Source organism: Anomalospiza imberbis, chromosome 8, assembly GCF_031753505.1.
Source record: "Anomalospiza imberbis isolate Cuckoo-Finch-1a 21T00152 chromosome 8, ASM3175350v1, whole genome shotgun sequence".
Lineage (NCBI taxonomy): Eukaryota > Metazoa > Chordata > Aves > Passeriformes > Viduidae > Anomalospiza > Anomalospiza imberbis.
The window spans coordinates 8,974,994-8,984,042 of NC_089688.1; the positions used below are offsets into that span (position 1 = coordinate 8,974,994).

A 9,049-nucleotide genomic window follows, 5' to 3' on the forward strand; every position below is an offset into this window, starting at 1 on the left:
CGGGGGGCGGGAGCTCTCCGCGCCCGCCGAGCGCGCCTGCGCCGCGCGCCCCGCGCCGCCCCCGGCGGGATTCGCGGAGGGGAGGGGGCGCGGCGGGCGCGGCGGGGCGGGGCCGCGAGTGCGCGGTGCGCGCGCGCCACGCCGCCGCTTCCCCTTCCCCTTCCCCTTCCCCTTCCCCTTCCGTGCGCGTGCGGCCCGGCCCGGCCCGCCGGGAGCGCGGCCGCTGCCGGGCCCCGCCAGGAGCCCGGGGCGAGCCGCCTGCGCGTGCCGCCCTTCAGCCGCGTGAAAGGCGAGGCCTCTCAGCGCAAGTAGAGTGCGAGTGAGGGCGTGCTCACACGGTGTTCCTCGCTCGCGGGGAGAGGAGCCTGTGGGAACACCCAGCTTTTCCACGCGTGCTTAAGTGACTGCCCTGCCGAGAGGGGACAGAGGCTTCAAGTAAAGCTGTTAACATGGCTGCTTTCGTAGAACCGCTAGAACACCGAGGTTGGAAAAGCCCTTGAGATTTATCTACTTCGTCTGCTCGGTTCTTTTGGTCTTGGTCCGTTCAAGTACATTTTTTAATGAAGCTCAGGCAGCATCTCTTAAGAATATTTCTTTAAACTGTGTAAGGTCTGCTTTCAGAGCATGAGAGAGAGTGTGATGTAGTATTGGACTAAATTTATTTTAGAAGACCTAAGTGGCTTGTTCATTTTCTGTCGGTTTGGGCTGCTAATTGGAAAATACAGAGGGTATTTTCTTCTTTTTAGGCTTGTGGGAGACCAGTGCCCCTAAGCCAGGCATAAGCAGGAAGTTGCTCTATCGCTGTGGGAATCTCTCTAACCACTGTGGGCTGTGCTACAAGGCTTGTGGGAAAGTAATTTGAGTTTTATGTGTACTGGTCAGCAGGGAGATTAGTCACAGATTCTTTAACTCACATAAACTCTTCAGGCAATTGATGCTCTATTTTTATCTTGATTTACTATTGCTCTCTGTCCTAAGAATCTGAAGAAGCTCTCTTAAGGACCACTGATAAGGCTGTTTTTTTCTATAATGGAGATGGTTTATAATTGTAGTCTAGAGAACAAAGATCCTTGATAGTGATACGGGGTGGGGGGAAAGCAAGAAAGGAGCTGGTTCTTAGGCCAGTTTGTTCTTTGGGTGTTCACACAAGGCTTCAGAAACAAGCTTACCGATTTGGTTTTTTGTCCATAGTATCGGTGGCTTATGGAAAACTTCTGTTTTGGTGTTAATTTTCAGTTCACAGAACTGCAGTGTTCTCAGTGGTTGTATCAGCTTTGAGCTACTACTTGATTTCAGTCATCTGCATGTTCTCATTAGCTAGAGCTCAATTTCTGTACAAGTTCCTAAATTTTGTAAATGCATAGGAAAGAAGGTGATGAGAGGTATTGTGGCAATGAGCCCTTATCAGGTAATTATTTCCACCTTGTTCTGTAGGTTGGAATATCATTGCACAAACACAGAGGTTAAATGAAGAATGTGATTAGCCAGTTTGCTCAAGCATGTAGAAGTTAAGGTTAATGTGCTTAGCTGCTATCCTGCTTTCAGCTGCGTTCTCTCCGATTTGCAGCACACTCAGTTACCAGCTGCTTGCAGTATCAGCCTGTTTGTAGCACGCGTTTGTGGATGTATTTGAGATTGAGCATGGGACATGGCAATGTGAGAAGCATGTGGGTCTCTCCAGAGGCTCGGTCGCACAGTTGTGTTTGAAGCAATGGCTGTACCCATTCCTACCTTCCTTTCTAAACAAGACTGGATTTCGGCAAAATATTTACCAAGCTGTGTGTTGAATGCTGAGAATAACTAAATCAGCATGTTAAATTTCTTAGTCTTTAAACATTGTAAGAGATAAGTAGGGAGTTTTATTTGGCACTTTTTTTGACTGAAATAATGTGTACAGTTTACAGGCACTTTACCAAACTCAGCAGGTCTGTACCGAATTTCTGTTTGATTCAAGTCCTTTCTGGAGGTAGGAGTTACGACACTGTGTCCCTCATTCAAGAATTCTTATGTGCTAAGCAGTGAGCAGTTGAATCAAAATCAGTTTGCCAGAGGAAACTAAAAATGGCATGCTTCAGAGTGAGTTCTAGCAGGCATGAAAGTGGTAATTGCAGTAATAAAAGAGGAACTGTATCTTCTTTACTCTCATATGTGGGGAGCCATCAGAAGCTTCACATTTGAGTAGCATCAGTAAAATCAAAGTTGCTGGGGTGGATTAAAAGATAACTTTTTGTCTTCACAATCAGAAGTTTCACTAACTTAATTAATTTTGTATGAAGTTTTGGTCTTGGACTACAGCTGAAGAGAGAGATAAGTAGAGAAAACTCAATATCTGTGTGGTAGGAACTGTCTGTATTATTCATGTACTTTGCAGCAAGGTCATTTTCAACTGTGTGTACATGACAAGTATCAGTTTCTATTTAAAATCTGTGAAGTATAATTCAGGGAGACAGACAACTTGATTTAATTTCTTTAAAGATTCTTTTAAAATATTGTCTATATAAATTTTAACAGATTCTCTTCATTTTAGATAAGAACAATAATGAACACTGTATTGTGCCTTCCTAAAGCAATCTACTGTTTTAAGGTGTATATGAGCAATTTCATAGCAGGTGGAGTAATTGTCTTTGTCGGATCTTAAAATTTTATTGAGAAAAGGGATCCAAGACAAGAATCGAATACTTCCTGCTTTAATCCATGTATTATTTGAAGTACTAGCTATTTGAGCTAAAACATTCCCAGGGTGTACTGGTGCTGAATTCCCTCAGAAACTGGAGTAGCTATTCCCAGCTCACATCCCAGTCTTCTTACCAGCTGACCAGAGTGGATGAGAAGGAGCAGAGAAGCTGCAAATCAGGGATCCTGCCAGGGCTCTGGATGACTCTGCCCTTGTCTGCCTGAGCCCTTCAAATCCAGGGTAACCCTGGGGTTGCCTCCAGTGCAGTTTGAGCCTCCGTTAGACAACACACTCAGGAGGAACGGTGATTTGTACAGAGGACCAATTAATTTCTGTGGTAAACTGTTTTCTGGGAAGACAAATTGCTTTTGAAATAAACTGCAGATGGAATTACAGTTGTTTCAGAAAATTTCATTTTAAGTTGTGAGCCATACCACTTTAAGCACTTGGTAGTTCTTACTCTTTGTTTAAAGAATTGATTGAGATAAATTCCAAGTAAAAATTGAAGCAAGTTGTTTACCTTTGAATTGCTTATATGAGCATTTACGTTTCTCTTCCTCATTGCACCAGAAATTGGAAAAAAAAAAAGCCTGTTTTTCTTGGGCTTAAATGTTATGCTGTACTGCTTTATGTGGACCTCGGTAGTGTAACTTAAATAGGTGAGAGCTGGGGTTATTTTCTTACCCCAAACTGCTGCAGAAACTGCCTGCCAGATCTCTGGACACTTGCATAATAGTTGCTGGGTGAATGGGAGGAAATTAATCTGACAGGAATGTTAAGTGTAGCACTATTCACACACCTCTTGGCTAAAATCCTGTGTGTTTGTGTTAAATGGAGATGATGCAGAAGAGCAGCAAGTGTGTAGGACTTCACAAAAATCCTTCTGCATGGGAGCTGCCTGCATACTGGGGGAAAATGCAGTAAAATAGTACCAAATAGAAGTCTAATTATTTTCCAGATCTTTGAGATGTTCTCAAGTTTATGGGTTTTATTTTCCACCTTCCCAATGCTTTAAAGTAAAAACTTCATGTCTAACTGTTTTTGGCATAGGATGTGAAAATAGAGATGGCAATTTCTTTATCTGCAGGAGAATGTGCCAGCATTCAGTCTTCAGAGTCATAGGAGGTAATGTTGGTACAGTATTTGTTCTTTCAAAGATGTATTTTTAAATGAAGCAAATATACTAGAGATGAAAAGGTCTAAGGAATAATTAATGTATTGTGATCTTAATTTTAATTCCAAATTTGTGAATTAATTGTTGTACTCTAAGTGCCATATTTCTTGATTATATTCTTTTTTTTTAATGCCTAGCCAGTCCATGATGTGACAGGAATGAACTGGAACGTGTGGAGCATTTTCTGGCTTCACTGTTGCTGTAGGGCTGTCCTTGTAAGATGCTGCCACAGGCAGCACATGAATTAGGTGAATCCCAGAAGATTCCATTAATTTGGGACTGTCTGTATGAGCACTTTTACCAAATGAACACTTGACTAGAAATCTTCATTTCAGTCATCTGTTTACAGCCAGAGACCAAAGCTTATTAAAAGCCTTTTTACTGATAGCATAAAATACCTGTACTGAGATCTATTGGTTTAGAGCCTTTCCTCTCTAAATAGCTTCACCTTCAGTTGAGCCATAACAGATCTGGAGAGCAGACTTGTAGATTTTCTTCATTTACTCCTTTTGCCTTGATAAAAAAGAACCTGAATTTAGTGGTTTTCCAGGCAGGATGCAGAAGTTAATTTGCCATGCTGCAAATTTGAGATGTACTTTCTGCAGTCTTGCAAAATTGGAGAAGAGGTATGCAGATTATTTCCATTTGAGATAAAGGCTTTAAACCTTTCAATACTTTGTCTTATTAATGAGATGCTTAGGTACCTGTGGTCTGATTATTTAATTTATTTGCATTAAATTGAGATTTTTTTTTTTCTGACTGCTATGTTCAAGTAATAAGCTGCAATCCTTTTCTTCATCTGTAAATAGTAATGTTTTGCTTGTCAATAGAACTGTAAAAGTAGGGAGTGAAACTCAAAATTGTGCAAGTAAATTAGGAAGTTCTGGATTTAGCCTAGTAGGGACTAGGCTGGAGTGAGTCTTGTTTTTTTACTTGAGGCATTGCTACAAAAATTATCTATAGCTGAGCAAAATTATGTTTGCATTTATTATTTAATCAAACATAAGATTTTGTTTTTCGTTACATTTCTGGAATTTCTTGTAATAGGTCTATTAGCACATTATTTAGGATGTGAGTTTGACAGGGATTCCTAATTTGTAAGTGAAAGGTACTTGGGAAAACTCTCACTAAGTGGTTCAGAGCAATTTTCTGAGCTTTTAACTTGTTAATAATTCTGCTGCAGAAATCAAAATACTGAATAAATGATGAAAACTACTTCATGAGTAGTTATTTTTAATTGCCATGAAAAGTGGTTGTGCTTATGTTTGTTAGTTCTAAAGACCTTCTGTCTCCATCTTTTTATATAGTTGCTGTGCATGATGACTGATGTTGCCAACTGGTTACTTCAGCTGTGTGACAGAGCAGATATAAAAAGCTCTTCATGTATAGAGGAGCTGATGCCCTCATCTCTTGGTCAGGCAGTCTATAGATACACAAATTCTCAGTGCCATGTTTCAGTACTGTTACTATCAGTATATTGATAATGAGTGTTGCTAGATAATTTATCTGATGAACATTAAATATGCTTTTTAGTGACTCTTATCTCTGTAACGCCGCTTCTGGTTTTCAGATGGGTAGGACAAAAAGTAACTGGAGGCTGCAGTTCTGACCCAAAGCTTGCTGAAGTCAGTAACAAATTAATCTGATTTCCATGACCTTTCCATCAACATGGCCATTCATGATAGAAGCTTTTGTGAGTCAGTGTGAAGGCTTCTCCTTTCTCAATTCGTGTATCAGTGCGAATCTGTAAACAGCTGGTTTGTGTCATTGTGGCATAATCTGTAGCTTTTGATTTATATTTCCTCATTTCTAATTTAAAAGAAAAGAGGGCATGATATAGTTATGGAATCATCAAACATTTGTGATTCTTATCTTGCTCTTAAGTGTGTTTGAAATTAGCTGATGAAAAAGCTAGTAGTGGGAAAGCTGATAGGTATACAGGCATAAATCTTCCACAGATGCACTGTGAGCATTCCAGCTTTGTTCTCTTAAATAAGGTTAGGGGGAAAATAAAGTACTTTAGTCAGTTTATTTCCTGGAGATCATGTTTTTTAGAAAATTCCTGTCTACTTCAGTTAACATAGCAAATAACAGGTAGTAGAAAGTGGTTTGCCAGGAGTGAAATAAGAATTGTTTGAAAGTAACATTTACAACTGAAATTGATCTTTTTTGCAACTCTTGGTGTCCTTGGCTGTCTGGCTGAAAATTATACCCAAAATCTTTCCAGCCTGGAATCACATCATCAGAGGCTGCAAACCAGTTTTTTCTTGGTTTAATGCTCAATTGACAGTCAGAAGTTGTTGACATAAACGTAGTGTGTATTGTTTAAATAACAAACATTAAAGCTCTTATGAACTAGAGAATACTAGTCTCCTGTAGTGCTTTTCTGTGCATTTCTACTAACAAAATCAACTTTAGCCTCTCACTTTGGAAGAGTGGTTATGGAAATCAAGATTGTTAAAATATGTGTGAATGCTTAAATTTTCTGTGAAATATGTTGGTGGGTGAAGCCCAGATACAAAGCATTAAGAATTACCATTCAAGTTTGTTGGTATAATTGAAATTGGTATTATCAGAAACACCAGGCTGGTATTCAACACATCATGGATTTCTTGTGGGGGCTGGGGAATAGCAGGTTATGCTAGATGTAAAAGTGTGTATGTGATATCTTTCCTTGGTCATCTTTCACAGACCTTAGGATTGTTCGTGGTGCCCCCTGCATGCAGAGATTCAGCACAAAATCACTGTTGTATAGAGCTCATCCCAGAGGAATCTCAGAATGAGAAAATAGAAATAAGAAATATTTCTGTTTTAAATTGTCCCTTCTTGAGCACACCTGAACAATTTTTGAAAACACTGTATCAAATTTTTCTTGATTATTATTTATTGTCTAATTTTGTCAGTGTTGGCAAGATAATGTCTAACTTACCCGTTCTACTTCATCTCTTCTGTTTTTTTCCTTTGGGAGCCAGTAGGTTGAAATTAAGCTTATTTTGAACTACTGGAAAGGTATGGTCTCTGCATATCATTAGTAAGAGATTTTCTGGTTTCAGAAGGACTAGTGTATTGTGGTCTTCTGATTAAATGAGTTAAAATCACTATGGAAGTCGTAAAAGTTAATCCTGGTGTCTTTTGTCTTAACAGTTTTCACATAAGCCTGCTGTTTTTCTTTAGTAAAGGAACACTAAATGGCAATCTAAATAATGTATGCTTTTAGATTGTTCAGTTATTAGAGGTCAGCTTTCTTGAACAGAGGATGCTAATATGTTCACCTCAGGTTTTAAGGCTACATTGTCATTGTGGCATTTACATCGATGTAACATTGGGCTGCCTAAGCAGAAATTGAGCTTCTTCCTCATGTGACCAAAACCCTCAAAGTAATAGATGAATAGGTGAAGGATGGATTTAGAAGCCACTCTCCTTCACTGTTCTGTACTCCCTAAATACTTTACCCCTCACCTACACTGAACTCATGCTTGTAGTGCAAGTCCATTAATGTTACTCAGTTTTAGGTGCAATTTATTCTTGCTTATTAGATGGCTAATTCAGTGAAGGTTATGTAAGTTAATGGGCTTGTTAACTTAAAAAAAAAAAAAGTCTGTTATGTAGCAAAACACTCATCTTTTTTCTCCCAGAGTGAGTCCTAAACTCACAACAGAATATAGGGCACTGCCTCAGGACTTAAAGTAAGTCTTAACATTTTGAAAACTAAGGTAATTCTTAACATTTTGAAAACTAAGGTCTGATTGTGTGGGTGAGTTCTGTACAATATAAGGTAAGAGAGAACTTCTTTCAAATAGTCTATGAGGTTCAGGAACTAAACAAAAAAATAGTTACATCAGATGCCCTTTGTTAATCCTGACTTTGAATCATTTGATTATTATGTGCTTGTAAACCAGCACCTGAGACTTCAAGTAAGGAATAAAAGCAGAGGAGGACAATAAATCTCATATTGCAGGAAGAGAGAATTGTAGATATAGAAACGATATAACCAGGAATGATGACTCTTAAAATCCAAGAGGTAGGGTGAAAAGCTGAGGTGAAAAGGGTAGTTTTGTATCTTATCAAAAAGGTGAAGGATTATGCACTGGGGAATGGCAGTGCAATGTTTAAGGCATGAGTATGTAAGATTCACTCAGTGAGTTCTACACGTGGTTCAATGTATTGTGCAAGCAAAAGTAAGTTACTTAAACATTTCATTGCCTCAGTTCCCATCTAAAAAAAAAAAAAAAAACAGATTATAATCTATTCCCAACGTCTTAAAAATATGGGGATGACAAATACCTTAAGTATTGCTTGGAACTGAGCTGATTGTACAAACTTGTAATGTCCTCATATCTGAATTTATATAGGCCAGAAGTTATGGAGTATTGGCAGTATGTATTCTTAAGGAGAAACTCCTGGAATTTGCTTTTCTAATAAACTCCTGCAGCTTCGGTCCTATCAGACTTGATTTTCTTCAAGAAATATTGGAAGGTCTTTGATTATTTTCCAAAATGATAAGTAAAATACTTCTTGTCTTGATTGTTTTCCATTTTCAGAGCATATTCAATTTACTCATTCCTGGCAACAGAAATAGTGAGGTCGAATGGAACTACAGTTCATTAATTTTACGTTGAAGATGATGAAAAATAGAAATTTTGTAAGCTTTTACAGGTTCTGTTGAATTAAAGGAATCCGGAGAAATTAGTAATAGAGGAATGAGCAGATTTTCTCTTGGAATAACAAGTACTATCCATGGCTTAATCCATAAGATACTTTAATGGGTCAGTTTGGATAAAAGGAATGGTTGTCAAATACATTACATTTATGCTTTGCCAGCAGATTTAATTTCAATTGTTTTCATACTGTATGCTTAATATGTCTGAAAAGAAGTCAGTCTTTCAGCAAATCTTCATCCAGCAAATTGCATGATGGTAGGTGAAGAGTAGGTAATATAATTTGACCTATGGCTGTATTTGGTTAGAAAAAATTTCTGAAATGCTAAGTAAGGTGGAATTACTCAACAAGCAAAGAAAATAAATACTGGGATTGGTGTGAGTTCTTTGGGAATATGCCAGTGTAGATATGATTGTGCTTTTTTGCTGAGAATGTCAGATCAGCTTGTTTAAAGCAGTGTAGTTTCGTGAACTTAGACTTGTTTTTGTTTTCTGTTTTCCCACCCTAGATTGTAAAAGAGCATAAAATTGAGATAAGGTGGA

The 9,049-nt window shown here is 38.6% G+C and overlaps 1 long non-coding RNA gene across 2 annotated transcripts; it reads left to right on the top strand.

The window, feature by feature from the left end:
• Positions 1-2,173: 2,173 nt before the first annotated feature.
• On the top strand, positions 2,174-7,508 carry LOC137477887 (uncharacterized). 2 transcript variants are annotated; one of them, XR_011001250.1, is made up of 4 exons: positions 2,174-2,403; positions 3,725-3,799; positions 3,986-4,096; positions 6,540-7,508. It is a non-coding gene; the product is annotated as an uncharacterized lncRNA (long non-coding RNA). The 2 variants fall into 2 exon arrangements; XR_011001249.1 differs by having other exon boundaries at positions 3,986-4,474; positions 6,540-7,504.
• Positions 7,509-9,049: the final 1,541 nt, after the last annotated feature.